The sequence below is a fragment of the Medicago sativa genome, chromosome 8 (assembly GCF_051527215.1).
Source record: "Medicago sativa cultivar Bolivia chromosome 8, Bolivia_mono, whole genome shotgun sequence".
Taxonomy (NCBI): domain Eukaryota; kingdom Viridiplantae; phylum Streptophyta; class Magnoliopsida; order Fabales; family Fabaceae; genus Medicago; species Medicago sativa.
Window position 1 is genome coordinate 61,247,857 of NC_140756.1, and position 14,125 is coordinate 61,261,981.

The 14,125-nt window shown below is 30.6% G+C and overlaps 2 long non-coding RNA genes across 2 annotated transcripts; both read right to left on the bottom strand.

Annotated features, from left to right (window-relative positions):
• Window positions 1-6,991: 6,991 nt before the first annotated feature.
• Window positions 6,992-8,203, bottom strand: LOC146900191 (uncharacterized). The gene is made up of 2 exons (XR_015022371.1): window positions 7,267-8,203; window positions 6,992-7,230 (listed from the first exon to the last, which is right to left on the bottom strand). It is a non-coding gene; the product is annotated as an uncharacterized LOC146900191 (long non-coding RNA).
• A 1,088-nt stretch (window positions 8,204-9,291) lies between these two features.
• Window positions 9,292-12,048, bottom strand: LOC146900192 (uncharacterized). The gene is made up of 2 exons (XR_015022223.1): window positions 11,104-12,048; window positions 9,292-10,911 (listed from the first exon to the last, which is right to left on the bottom strand). It is a non-coding gene; the product is annotated as an uncharacterized LOC146900192 (long non-coding RNA).
• Window positions 12,049-14,125: the final 2,077 nt, after the last annotated feature.

Sequence of the window (14,125 nt, forward strand, 5' to 3'; positions counted from 1 at the left end):
TTTACAAAACAACATCCAAATTTCAAACACATCCAAAAATATTCGGTTATTTGCGATTTTCAATTTTTTTTTAGATTGGTTTACGATTTTATTTTGGATCGGTTTGGATTTGAATACCCCAAAACCATCTCCAATGAGAGAGTCTTCAACATTTAAGACCCGGTATCTATTAGGTACCACATTTGAAAGAAAATTTTTCGGAGTCTTATAAGACCCGATATCTATTTCAAAGACATGCTTTCATTTAATACAATCCTTAAAAAACTTGTGAAGGTGGTTTCTTCCTCCTTTCTTATTCGCATGTTAGGGAAGAAACAAAATGACAATAGGTCCCATGTTAAAGCAGCCTTTCTCGCCAACTTCCTCACAATCAAACAAGAAAAATTTGACATCTCTCACCAATTTCTCTGATCTCTCTTTCACGGAAAAGTCTAACAAGGTTTATGTGAGTCAAAATCGTCAACAAGATAGTTTTTCTTTGCTGGGAAATTAAGTGGAAATTAAGTATTTTTGGAAGAAAAGGACCAAACTTTTCTACGCTCCCTACCTAGTTTTCAGAAAGTTATCATTACAAATACCCTAAACTCATTGCATATCACAAATAAGAAAGCTTGAAAGATGTCTTACTTAATATCAGTGCTAGTTTTGTTGCTAGCAGTTATCACTCTTACTACCGTAGCAGGAAATATTAGTCCCAAGTATCAGTCTGCACGATCCAATGGATTCATCAGTTACCAGCCCCCAACAGCTGACGCACAAAAACTAGTTGGTCTCGATTACAGGCGACGTAGACATGTAGCACCGCCGCCACCTCAATATCGTCCCAGAATTAACGTCCCAGGAACCCCACACTCACGGGCTCGACACCCGTTACGCCCACCTCCTAAAATGTAAGAGTTAAGAACTCACCATTTGAGGAGGCTAAGTTGGTCCAATAAACTACTCCATCCGATTATATTTATAAAGAAAAAAAATTACTTTTTTAGATTCATTGAATACTTAATGTATGTTATAAACCAAATACATTAAATATTTAATGAATCTAATAAGTAGTTTTTTTTATCATCTTTCATTGTATATTTTATATCTTAGTTGTTATTTTGATTTATATGTTTCTAGTACTTTTTAATGTGCTTAAGATTTTACCATATGGATAATAATGATTTATTCAGAATATTATATACAAGTGTATTGTTCATTGAGGAAAAGAACAAAAATGAATGAGGAAATGTCGTTAATTGTATTTGATAGTTCTATTGTTTATTTTCTTAGTTTAGCATCTTTAATTTTCATAGTTCCATATTTTTAGTTTATCTAGAGCCTATCAACGATATTTTGAGTTCGAATCTAGATGATAATGTCTAATCTAATAATGTTGATGTTTATCGGTTGAGATATGTCTTACAAACAAAACACAACCGATTATATCCATGGGAGTTTTTACCCCCCGGCTAGCCCGGGAACACGTCCGGGCTCAACCCATACCTTCTTTGTATCGCTAAAAGAAATTTACAAGAAATTTGACTTATAGTGACAGCCAAAATCTGTCACTATAGGGCAAATTTCCGTAGCTAAATCTATCTGTCAGTGTCAAATGGTTGTCATTGCATGTTTTCCACCTTTACCTATGGACAAAACGTATGTAATTCTAAGGAGACCATTTTAAAAACATTATGGACTTGTACCTACGGTTTCGGCTATCACTAAAACTTATCATTGTTTTATTTTTTTTTATCATATTTTCTATTCTACTATAAATTCCAAAAGTGAATAATTTATAAAATTACCACTAAAATTAGTTTAATCAATATAGTAAAATATTATAATCAATTTCATTGGAATTTGAAATTGATTACTGTAATCAATTTTTAGAATAAATTATTGAAGTGACTTAACTATAATAATTCTCCCTAACTATGAACTATTATACCATTCACCCAAACCAATACTCAATACTCACAAAAATACTTAATACTCACATAAATCAAAATCTATATATACTCCATTGCTCATTTAATTTATGGTAACAAAATTTGAATCACTATTCATAATAACTTATTAGACAAAATGACATAATATCAAGTTACAATTTACAATCACTTCATACCTAAAAAAAAAAAAAAAAAACTTACAATCACTTCTACAACATGGCATAATAAATCAGATTTTAACTTCTAACTAGTGGATCTTCAACAATAGTGGGTGCACCAAAGCTATTTTCAACATCGACAAAAGTTGAAAGTCCACCAGTTATCAAGCCCTCTCAATAAGCCAGTAAAATTAAAATAATCTTATAAGTCCGTGAGAAATAATTGTTTCCAACAAGATTAACGATGTGTGGTTCAATTACTTGATGATATATTTCACCAAGTGGAAGATATTCAAGTCACATGTTGATATTATTTGAATATTCACAGCAAAGAGGTTTCGAAAAGGGCATTTACCTCCTGATTTTATTTAGCACACTATTGACATGTTATGTTTCATCTCTCTTGTTTCAAACTATACTTTTATCGACGAAATGACGAGCCTATTTTATTTCGATTTATAACTATTTATATATCATGTCACATATGAATTTACGGTCAAAATTTTGCCCAGGCTCAATAAAATTCCTGCCTCCGCCACTGATTGTATCATACTTAATTCTTAAACACTATTTATAAAATAACAAATTTATACCGGTCAATAGCGTTGAGACTACCCTCTTTTACACACGTTTATCTTATTGTCATGCAAATTTACTGGTTTATGTCAAACCAGTGTCTAATTGAATTACTCAAATTTAGCCAAACTACGATATATATTTCCATTTACTTTATACATTTACCAGTACTGATTTGTTGTTAATTAGAAATTGTTAAAGACTATAGATTTAAAATCTATGTGAGCAACAAATTACAAACAAGCATTATTTTAAGGAAAATGTTAACTTTGCTATAAAAAAAAAAGAAAAAGGAAAATGTTAACTAGTGCCCCGGGGCACTAATTAAGGAGATTAACATGGAAACTTTGCATTGGGAAATGAAGAAAAGTGGAATGTTCCACTTCAGAAAAGTCAAAAAGTTATTGTCTCTAATAAAAAATTTATATTTTTAACTTTCTTAACTAGTGCCCCTGGGACACTGGTTAACACAACCCAAGTTTTAAATATATAAATCTTTCAAATAAATACATCTATGCGACTATTTCTTTAAATTGGAGTTTGTACTGTGTACACTTCTGCTGTTGTTTTGTCAATTTCTATTTGGTGTCATGCCTTCCATACTGAAATGAAGATATAGAAGAAAAAATATGCTGAAACTAGCTAATTTTCGCAGACTAAACCATTAATAAATTAGTCTCCAACTTTGTGTGATGTTCTCAAAAAGTGCCTTCCATACTAATGTGAAGATATAGAAAGAAAAATTCAAAAAGATTAGTCACTTTCTTTTCATGTTAACTCTTCGATTTTTAGGAAAAGAGGTTCTAATAATCTATAGTTCATATGTAAGGTAAGTAAAGTTTGACCTGTAATTGTTCCACGCAGGAACTGAACTCATATGTTATGAACATTCTGTCCTTCGGTGAAATTCATTAACCACTCGATCTCAATTGCTTGTTTAAGATTAGTCAAATTTTACTCATATTATTATTATTTTTTTGACAATTTTTTTTCCAAAGAATATGCTAGGGTCAAATTTGTGTTTTTTTTACGCAAGGGACTAATTCGATTGAAAGTGGATAAATTTAGAGATAAAACTAGTAAATGATTACGTGACATCTTAAACTCTTTCAAATAAATGATTTATATGCATGATTTATTGCATTAGGGGTTTAGGGTGTTACGATATATATAAAGAAAATAGCATGTTTTTTGGCTCTTTTGGGCTTACATTTTCACTTTCTAAAATTACCCTCATCTTTCAGTACAAATAGCACATATTGAAGGTAAGAAAAATACAAGAAGGGGGGTTGAATTGTTTTAGTTTTTTCTTCTTTTTAAAACTAAGCCCAGTGTTCAGAGTCTCATAGAGTTTAGAGTCTTATGCAGCAGATAAACTAGAGAGAGAGAGAGAGAGAGAGAGAGAGAGAGAGAGAGAGAGAGAGAGAGAGAGAGAGAGAGAGAGAAGAGAAGAGAAAGACACAAAGCAATTATACTGGTTCCTTCCACAATCCGGAAGTAGTCCTGTCCCCCTTGCACTTCCAAGGAGAGTTCACTAAAATCAATATCTGATTACAATTGCTCAAGCACAAAAGCAAGAGACTTCAAACTACTCAAGCACAAAAACAAGAGGTTTCCTATGCTAAGCACACACGCAAGAGACTTTCTATGCTCAAGCACAAAAGCAAGAGACTTCTAAACAAACACAATTACACATAAATATATTTGAGGTTGAACACTTGATATACAATCAGTGATGTTCACAATATAAATCAGATACAAACTCTTTAAGACTCTAGAATTTCTAAGATATGAAAGTTGTTAAGAAATTCTAAGTGAACTTTGATGTGAAAAAATTTCAGTAGAGTTTTGGCACTTGTAAAATTGTTGTTAAGAGTCGTACAGTCTTCAAGTCTTCAGGTGTGAAAGTTACGTTGAGGATTGCCAGCACATTAAAAAGAGCTGTTGTTGAAGATTGATAATCACCAATGATCTATTGCTTGATTTGGTTATTGTCCTATGAAGGAACAATTTCAAATTCATTCCATGAATAGAGAGTAATCAACATAGTCACAGCTGTATTCTTGAACTACTGCAGACATGGTGAGTGGAGTAGTGGAGTAGTGGAGTAGTGGTTGTACAATTGTACTATGTCCTTTTCCTGCGCTCTTCAGTGGATAAGCATCCAATGCCTTCTGATTCCTTTGAAATAGTTGTTGCTCCAAGCTTCCATTCCATCTGCAATCATATGAACTCAGAATAACAACATTTAACTAATTTCAGCTTCCAGTCTTCAGACTCTGATGAACTTCATCTTCTGATGGTTCTTCAGACTCTCTAATGACGTCAGCTAGCTTCTGGTAGAAAGCTTCTGATGTTCTTCAGACACTCTTTTGTCTTCAGACTCTCTCTTCTTCAGACTCTATCTTGCAACGCAAGCTTCTTTTAAAATTCCATTGCTCTCATTTGTTCTTTCAGAACCTATATTTGTCTTATAAATTTTTGACTATGGTCCTGCACACTTGAACAAATATTAGCATATCCAATTGACAATTTTAATAATTTGTTATCATCTAAACTCAAAGTGGTATTGTTAAACTCATTTTGTTCCAACAATCTCCCCCTTTTTGATGATGACAAACACTAGTATTAAAGGTCAATTGTTGTTAACAAATAGATAAGAGTAAATTCAAATATTAAAATAAAAGCGTTACAAACATGATATGAGTAGATAAATGTCATTTTTTTCCTCTATCCTTTAAAAGCGTAACAAACTAGATGAGTATATATATCTATACTTAATTTTTTATTATCCAAATTATACCCTTAAATAATTTTTTCTATAATAAAGACTGTTGTTAATATCATTAGAAAAATAAGAATTTAGATTATAATTTTTTGTCATATTGTCGGTGTCATTGAAATAGATAATCATGATTAGTTTTAATTAGAAAGCAACAAACATTTATATTTTTAGTTTTAATCAAAATCAAAGTTTAATGAAAAACACCGTTCATAATTTTCAAACGTTAGCGTAATAAAAAGAGCGGAAAGACGGGTACGTTGGTAGTTATAAATAAAGAAAATGCATCAATACGGGATGCATTTATCTCTTCCCAATTTTACCCTTCATTTAAATTATTTTATTTATTATTTTATCCTTTTATAATATTATTTAAAATATTAATCTATACTACAATATAAAGAAAATACATCAATTTGGGCTAGATATTTCTATTTCAAATTTTACCCTATTTTATTTAATATTTATCCTTTTATAACATTATTTAAATTATTAATTGAAAAAATAGGTAAATCTCATTAAAATAGAAACTACCCCACTACAGTAGGTACAATATTATACACTATAAAATGAGCTTATTTTAATTAATTTTTTGGGGTAACTTATTTTAATCTTATTTGCCAAACATATTTTATCATAGTATATGTTAAAATTGACATCTCTTTTTATATACAAATAAGGACGCGCAACAGGAATGATGGATAGACGGGCACGTTAGTACTCGTCGTTCTGTCGGTCTTGATAAAAAATTATCAAATTAGGGAGTTAAATAATTATTTAATTTTCCTGTTGTTGCTATTTATCAAATTATCTAAATAGGGATACAACTAACTTTTTCTCTAGGGGAGTTTTTTTTTTCATTTTGAAAAAGCAAATGTAAAGAAAAAGTTAAACTTCTTTTAAAAAATGGAAATTAATTATAGAAAAAGAAAAACTATGTTTATCTCTTCCATTCTGTCCAAAACGAGGTCTATCTCGAGCTACACTTAATTGGACACAACTATAAATCTTTTGTAATTAGGCACACACTCAATAATTTAAAAAAATAAAAGAGAAAAAATGTTATGATCAATAATATTATTATGATATGGATGTCCATATTCCCTATGCTTTTTATATTCCTTAACTTCTACTATGAGTAAATGACTTTATTCATTGGTATTGGCATTTAGTTCTATGACTATTCATGTACATGTAACTTACAATATTTGTGTCCTATAAATAGAACCTATATTACAATGTAAAGTAGACTTGAGAAGCAATAAAATATAGTCTCTTGTTATCACTTTATCCTTTTCTCTTTACTTTTCTATGTTGTACAATATCTTGCAATACTTTAGATTAATTTCATAACAAAAGACATTAATATTATTATTATTAGAATAAATGAATGATGTGATTGCTAGTGTGTGTGTCTAAATGCAAAATATTTGTGTTTGTGACCAAGTAAATCTTGGCCGGTCTATCTCTTCGCATCCACAAATCTTTTGGGTATTTTTGTCAAAAAAAAAAACAAATCTTTTGGGTATTGCGACAATCACTACTTTTGAAAAAATAAAACAATGTCCTTAACGCAGTCCTTGGCAAAACACAATTAATCTATACTATATATAAATAAAATAACTACCGCAGGAAAATTGCTTTTGTTTACTGTTCCCCTGTTTTCTCTCTCCCGGTGCCGCCATTTCTTCCTCTCTTCTGTTTGGCCTTTTCCACGTTCAATCTCATTCATTCTGTTCATTAATGTCTTCAACATCCAAAATCAAATCCTAATATTTTCAATCTTCAACATCCAAAATCAAATCCTAATATTTTTAACACCCAAAACCAAAAAAGCATTAATCTTCTCCATCAAATCCATCATCATCATCAACATTCTCTCCTTCATAAAAAATTTCTTCAAAACATTAAACATTGCACAAAATCTTCAAGGAAAACAGCAACAAAGGGACGCCCCAAAACACAACACAACAGTCGTAAGCCAAAGAAATCAAGACAAAAAATTATGAGACCAAACAAAAAAACACCAAACATTAGGGGATAACCACAGAGTGTTCCTGCAAAATTTATTAACCCTATTTGAGTTTTCAATCATGTGGGATTTGAAATTGAAATTTGGGTTTTGTTCTTCAGCTTTAATTGGTTCTATTTTTTGTGAGTAAAGATAAAACTGAAAAAGAAGAATAAGAATTGTTATCGTTGAATTGATCATGGATTTGTGGTTTAATGGGTGAAAGTGTGAAACTGAAATGGGTATTTTGGCAAAATAGAAATATGAGATTCTGGATATGGGTCTTGTTGTTGTAGTAGTATTAACTTGATTGAACATGAAATATTAGAGTGTGTCCATTAGATTCACGCCACTTATACCCAGAAAGAAGGGAAAAGGCCAAACAGAAGAGAGGAAGAAATGGCGGCAGCAGGAGAGAGAACAGGGGAACAGTAAACAAAAGCAATTTTCCAGCGGTAGTTAACTACCGCTGGGCGGCAGTTAACTACCGGCGCTTTAACCAACGGTAGTTAACTACCGCTGGGGGTAATTTGGTCATTTCCATGTGTCAATAGGAAGTATTCTATGTCAAAAAAGCAACTTTCAATATCTTTTGTCAAAAAAAAAATCATACTTAATATCTTTTGTAAAATCTCGGGCCTTTCATTGCAGTTTGCTATATAAACCCCCAATAAACCAAACATTTCTATATACACCCCTCTGCATAAAATTTTTTTTAGGGCCCCCTAACGGCACGGGCCCTAGGCCGTCGCACTCCCGGCCTATGCCTAGGGCCGGCCCTGAATCTAGCAAAAAAATTAATAATCTAACACACTTAAAAAAAATAAATATTGCGGGTCAATTTTAATATAATCAAAAAAAAGAATTGAGGGAAATATAATCAAAATTTGAATACATATCTTTCCCTATTTTTTATTCACAATTGCATTAACATTTAGTTTTAAACCCTATTATAAAATATAAAATAACCTAAAATAAAATTAAAATATGTGAAAAATTACTAAAGACAATAAAGTATGGTTATTTAAGGTAAATTTTATACTCTAAATAATAAAATTAATAGGAAAATATTTAAATTTAATTATTATTGACATTTAAATTATAAAGAAATGGATTTATTTTTCTTAATAGTTGTTCAAATTTTTTATATATCATAAAATATTTATTTATATTAAAATAGATTAAAGTGTAGTGCATATTTAATTATTAAGAGAAGGGGTTGTGATTCAAGCATCTTATAGGGGAGGGGAGTATGAATTTATCTTTTCAAGGGAAGGCAGTGTATATTTTAACATAAGAGGGGAGAGGAGTGTAATTCAAGCATCAAAGGAGACACGTTAGTGCTGGTTAACAAGACCCCTCAAAGGAGAATGTTAACCAGTGCACCCGGGGCATTGGTTAACCAGTTAAAAGAGGTAAGATTTTATTAAAAAATGGTGTAATAATTAGTTAGTCAAAAGTAACCGTTTATGTTTCCAAGACAATTTTTATACTTTTGCATTTGTTAACCGGTGCCTCCAAGACCCTTTATCAAATTATCTGAAAAGGGATACCATGTTAAAGCAGACTCTCTCGGCAACTTCTTCACAAAAGAATTTGTTTGTCCACCCCCTTTAAACAACTTGTGACCGCAGGTTAGGGAAAAAACAAAATGACGCTAGGACCCATGTTAAAGCAGCCTCTCTCGCCAACTCCTTCACAATCTCTCACCAATAATTCTCTCATCTCTCTTTCACTGAAAAGTCCAACAAGGTTACGTGAGTCAAAATCGTCGGCAAGATAGTGTTTCTATTTTGGGAAATTAAGTGGAAACTAAGTATTTTTGGAAGAAAAGGACCAAACTTTTCTACGCTCCTTACCTAGTTTTCGGAAAGTTATCATTACAAATAACCTAAATTCGTTGCTTATCACAAATAAGAAAGCTTGAAAGATGTCTTACTTAATATCAGTGCTAGTTTTGTTGCTAGCAATTATCACTCGTACTGCCGTAGCAGGAAATATTAATTCCAAGTATCAGTCTGCACGATCCAATGGATTCATCAGTTACCAGCCCCCAACAACTTATACACAAAAACTGGTTGGTCTCGATTATAGGCGACGTAGACATTTTGCGCCGCCGCCTCCTCCTAAGAAGCCTCCACCAATTAACACCCCAGGAACACCACACCAACAGCCTCAACGACACCGGTTACGCCCGCCTCCTACAATGTAAGAATTAAGAACTCACCATTTGAGGAGGCTAAGTTGGTCCAATAAACTACTCTCTCATGTTATATTTACAAAAAAAAAAGTATTTTTTAGATTTATTGAATACTTAATACATATTATAAACCAAATACATTAGATATTCAATGAATCTAACAAGTTGTTTTTTGCTTATAAATATAACTGAAGTACGGTTAATATCATCGTTTATAGTATATTTTATGTCTTTCACTAAAAAAAGTATATTTTATGTCTTAGTTGTTACTTTGATTTATATGTTTCTAGTACTTTTCTCCTTAAAAAAAAAAAATGTTTCTAGTACTTTTAGTGTGTTTAAGATTTTACCATATGGATAATAATGATTTATCCAGAATATTATATAATAAGTGTATTAATTGTTCATTAAGGAAAAGAACAAAAATGAATGAGGAAATGTCTTTAATTGTATTTGATAGTTTTTCTATTGTTTATTTTCTTTGTTTCGAATCTTTAATTTTCTTAGTTCCATATTTTTAGTTTATTTGGAGCCTGTCAACGATATTCCGGGTTGGAATCCAGTTAATAATGTCTAACATAATAATATTGTAATTTATCGGTTGAATTATGTCTTCCGAACAACGACACAACCTATTATTTTATCATACTTAATATATTTTGTAAAAAAAAATAAAAAATCATACTTAATATCTACGGTGTGAATTGAATTACTCAAATTTAGCCAAACTGCAATATATATGCTCCCATTTACTTTATACATTTTCTGGTACTGATTTGTTGTTAGAAATTGTTAAAAGACTTACTAGATTTCCACCAGCTCTTACCCGGGAGCCATCTTTAGTACTACTTTGTTTAACATGGCATCGTCATATACATCATTTAAAAAAAGGGCTGACATCATTCTATATGACTACTCCCTCCGTCCCGGTTTAATTGACCTACTTTGGTTTTTCACACAGATTAAGAAAAGTGTATAAATAAAGAGGAAAGTGGAATATATTGTATTGGGAATGATAAAAGTAGTATTATTTAGTGTTATATTGTATTGGGAATGATGAAAGTTGTATTGAAAATTGAAATGGGTCAGTTATTTTGGGACACTTTTTTTTAGAAAATGGGTCAGTTATTCCGGGACGGAGGGAGTATAAATTACTAATAAGATGTAGTTAAGGTGGCCCCTACACGTACAAATCATTTGTTCAATCAATTTTTAAAGGAACTCCCTCCATTCCGGAATATCTGATTCATTTACTAAAAATAAGGGGTAAAGATCCTCTCCATTTGTAATTTGTTCCATTTGTTGCAATTTGGAGAGAGATAGACACAAAAAAGTAAGTGGTGGGTCCTATCACAAAGTGGATCCCACCATCATTAATTTTTTTGTGTCTATCTCTCTCCAAATTGCAACAAATGGAACAAATCACAAATGGAGAGGATCTTAACCCAAAAAAAAGTGTCTTAAAATAATTGAGTCATTTCAATTTTCAATACAACTTTCATCATTCTCAATACAATATAACTCTAATTAGTAGTACTTTCATCATTCCCAATTCAATATATTCCACTTTCCCCTTTATTTATACATTTTTCTTAATCTGTGTGAAAAACCAAACTGGCTCAGATATTCCGGGACAGAGGGAGTAATGTTTAATATGTATTTATTCACTCCAATCCAACAACTCATAAAAAATTACAAAGTGGGTCCTACAAATAACTTTACATTAGTACTTTTCAAAAACAATTACTCCCTCCGTTCCTTTATAATTGTCACTTTTGCATAAATTTTTTGTTTCTAAATAACTGTCGTTTTCAAAGTTCAAAGTATCATTAAATGTGGCTTTACCTATATTAGCCCTATATATTTATTGCAGAGAGAGAAATGTATGAAATGAAGTATTAAATGATTAAGGTTATTATAGGAAAAAGATAAATTGTTGTATCAAAAGTAGTAAAAGTATTTGTTGTCTTGGTTTGTGTAAAAATTTAAAATGTGACAATTAAAAAGAAACAGAGGGATTGAAATGGGCTACTCCACTCTCAATGTCGAAGTCATTTGAGTTTCTTCAATGATGATTGAAAAGTGTTTGTTACATTTCCTACATCAAAAGTTGTTCCTTGATTCGAAGTTTCAACCTCTAACTTCAATTTTTCTACCATCTTTGTGGTAAAGAATCAAATTCCTGACCCCAAATATTTCCTTCAAATCTTCACTTGAATTACCATTGACCAAACAATGCTACGATCTACTCAACCATTGAGTCTTCTTTGATCTTTGACAAAATGTCAATTGTAAGATGGACAATTTAAATGAGAAAACCCCTAAATTTCATTTTAAGGTGAAATGATCAAAGTCCTTTACTCTATGTTACCAACTTACCCATATATTGAAACCATGAGATCATCTCACTCTAACGTACCAAGATTCAACCTAGTCTAAGTTACTCCAATTATTCTCTAATTACATTTAATTTATATGAATTTTCAAAGAGATGAAGGCGATGAGGGTTTGAACAAGATAAAGAGAAAATTTCATACTTTAAAAAATAGTGTTAAGACTTATATAATTTTTAAGAATATAAGAGAAGTGAACATGTATAAATATTGTGAAAATACGATTGAATCAATTCATTCAAATCTAGAACATAAGTGTGAATCAATTCACAAGTTAGAGACTTTTATTAAAAAAAAAAAAGGGGAGTGAATCGATTCATTCAACCTATAAAAAGGAGGTCTGAATCGATTCATAAGCCAAAGAGTTAAACCTCTTCAAAAAACAAAGAGTAATTTGATTCATTCAAATCATAAATGAGGTATGAACTGATTCACGAAACATAATGTGAATTGATTTTCATACCCTAAAATTTATTTTTTTACACTAAGATAACTTCCAAAAACATTATTCATTGAAATTTCAAAGGGATGGCGATGTGATACTTAGGAGTTACTTAGTTACATCAATTATAAACGTATTTTTTGTCCTCTAATCGAAATAAATTATTATGCACTAAAAATAATAAGCACTTACATGATGCACTTAATTAGTTAAAAATTACTTAATTGATGCACTTCGTCAATAAAAAAAATATTACAGTGGTGGTAATTAATGGATTCACATTGACACCACAATTATTTTCACTTTTCAAAATATAATATATGTTTATCATCTCAATTCACACTACAATCTTACTTTCCTACTCTTTTTCCATTATTTTGGGTGATTTATGTGAGAATCTACGTATGGGTTGTCATAGGAGGGTGCCTCGATGACTCCCTAATTTCCTAACTCCATTCATGTATCTCTTGTATTCTTCTCTATCTCTCTCTCTTTTTTTTTTGTGTGTGTCTCAAAGGCAAATATATAGAGCTAGTTTGTAATACAAACATATATTTCTAAGTCATATATTTAAGTAAATAAAATATTATAAAAAATTTCTTCTCTCAAAAAAAAAAAAATATTATAAAAAATTTCTAAACAGTTATATACATTATGAGTCCTTAAGTAAATAATATTATAAAAATAATCTAAAAAATATATACATTATGAATCCTAATGATATTTTATTATAAATATAAATTCTTCAATAAATATATGTTTAGACATTTCATTCTGAACACTCCTCTTGACTGGATATCTTTTGGACATCCAATTTGAGATTAAAGTTGAAACCCTTTTTCTTTTTGTTTCTTGTTCTTCCTCCATATCCTTTCATGTAAAACATGTGTATGTTTCATGTAACATATAAATATGTTTTAAGTCATTAGTTGTTGCTTGTTCATCTACATCTTCATGTAATGTATCAACATATTTCATGCAACACATAAAGATATAATCATGAGTTGTTTATTTACATCTTCATGCAACACATTTCGATTCAGTCACAAGTTGTTGTTTATCTGCATCTTTATGCAATACATGAGCATATTCATTAAAACACTTGAAGATGTAGTTGTTGGATGTTGCTTATAATCCAAATTGCATTTGGTTTCTACTTTGCTATTTTTCTTCATCATCATCTTCTTCTTCTATCTTTACAAGTTGTAGAGTATAGACTTTGGCTCTAATGCCATTGGTGGTTTTTTTTTTTTTTTTATTGTTTTTGTATTGCAAAATTTATATGAGATATATTTTATATGGAAAAGACTCTTTTAAACTTGGGAAATGTTAACCAGTGCCCCCGGGACACTGGTTAAGGGTCAAATATAGTAGCATTTGCATTGAGATGTGTGTAATCAGTGCATTAAAAGCTGAAAAAGTATTTTTTCAGCAAATCATATATTTAAATTAAAAAAACACATCCTATACATATTCTAAATAGAATTATAACTTAAACATACTAATGATATCTTAGTAACATTTTTTTAAAGACTACAACATACTTAAATATAAATTCTTCAAAAATTATATTTAGACATTTATTCTCAAAAAGCATCTTCTCTCCCTTTTTCACATTTAAAATATATAATA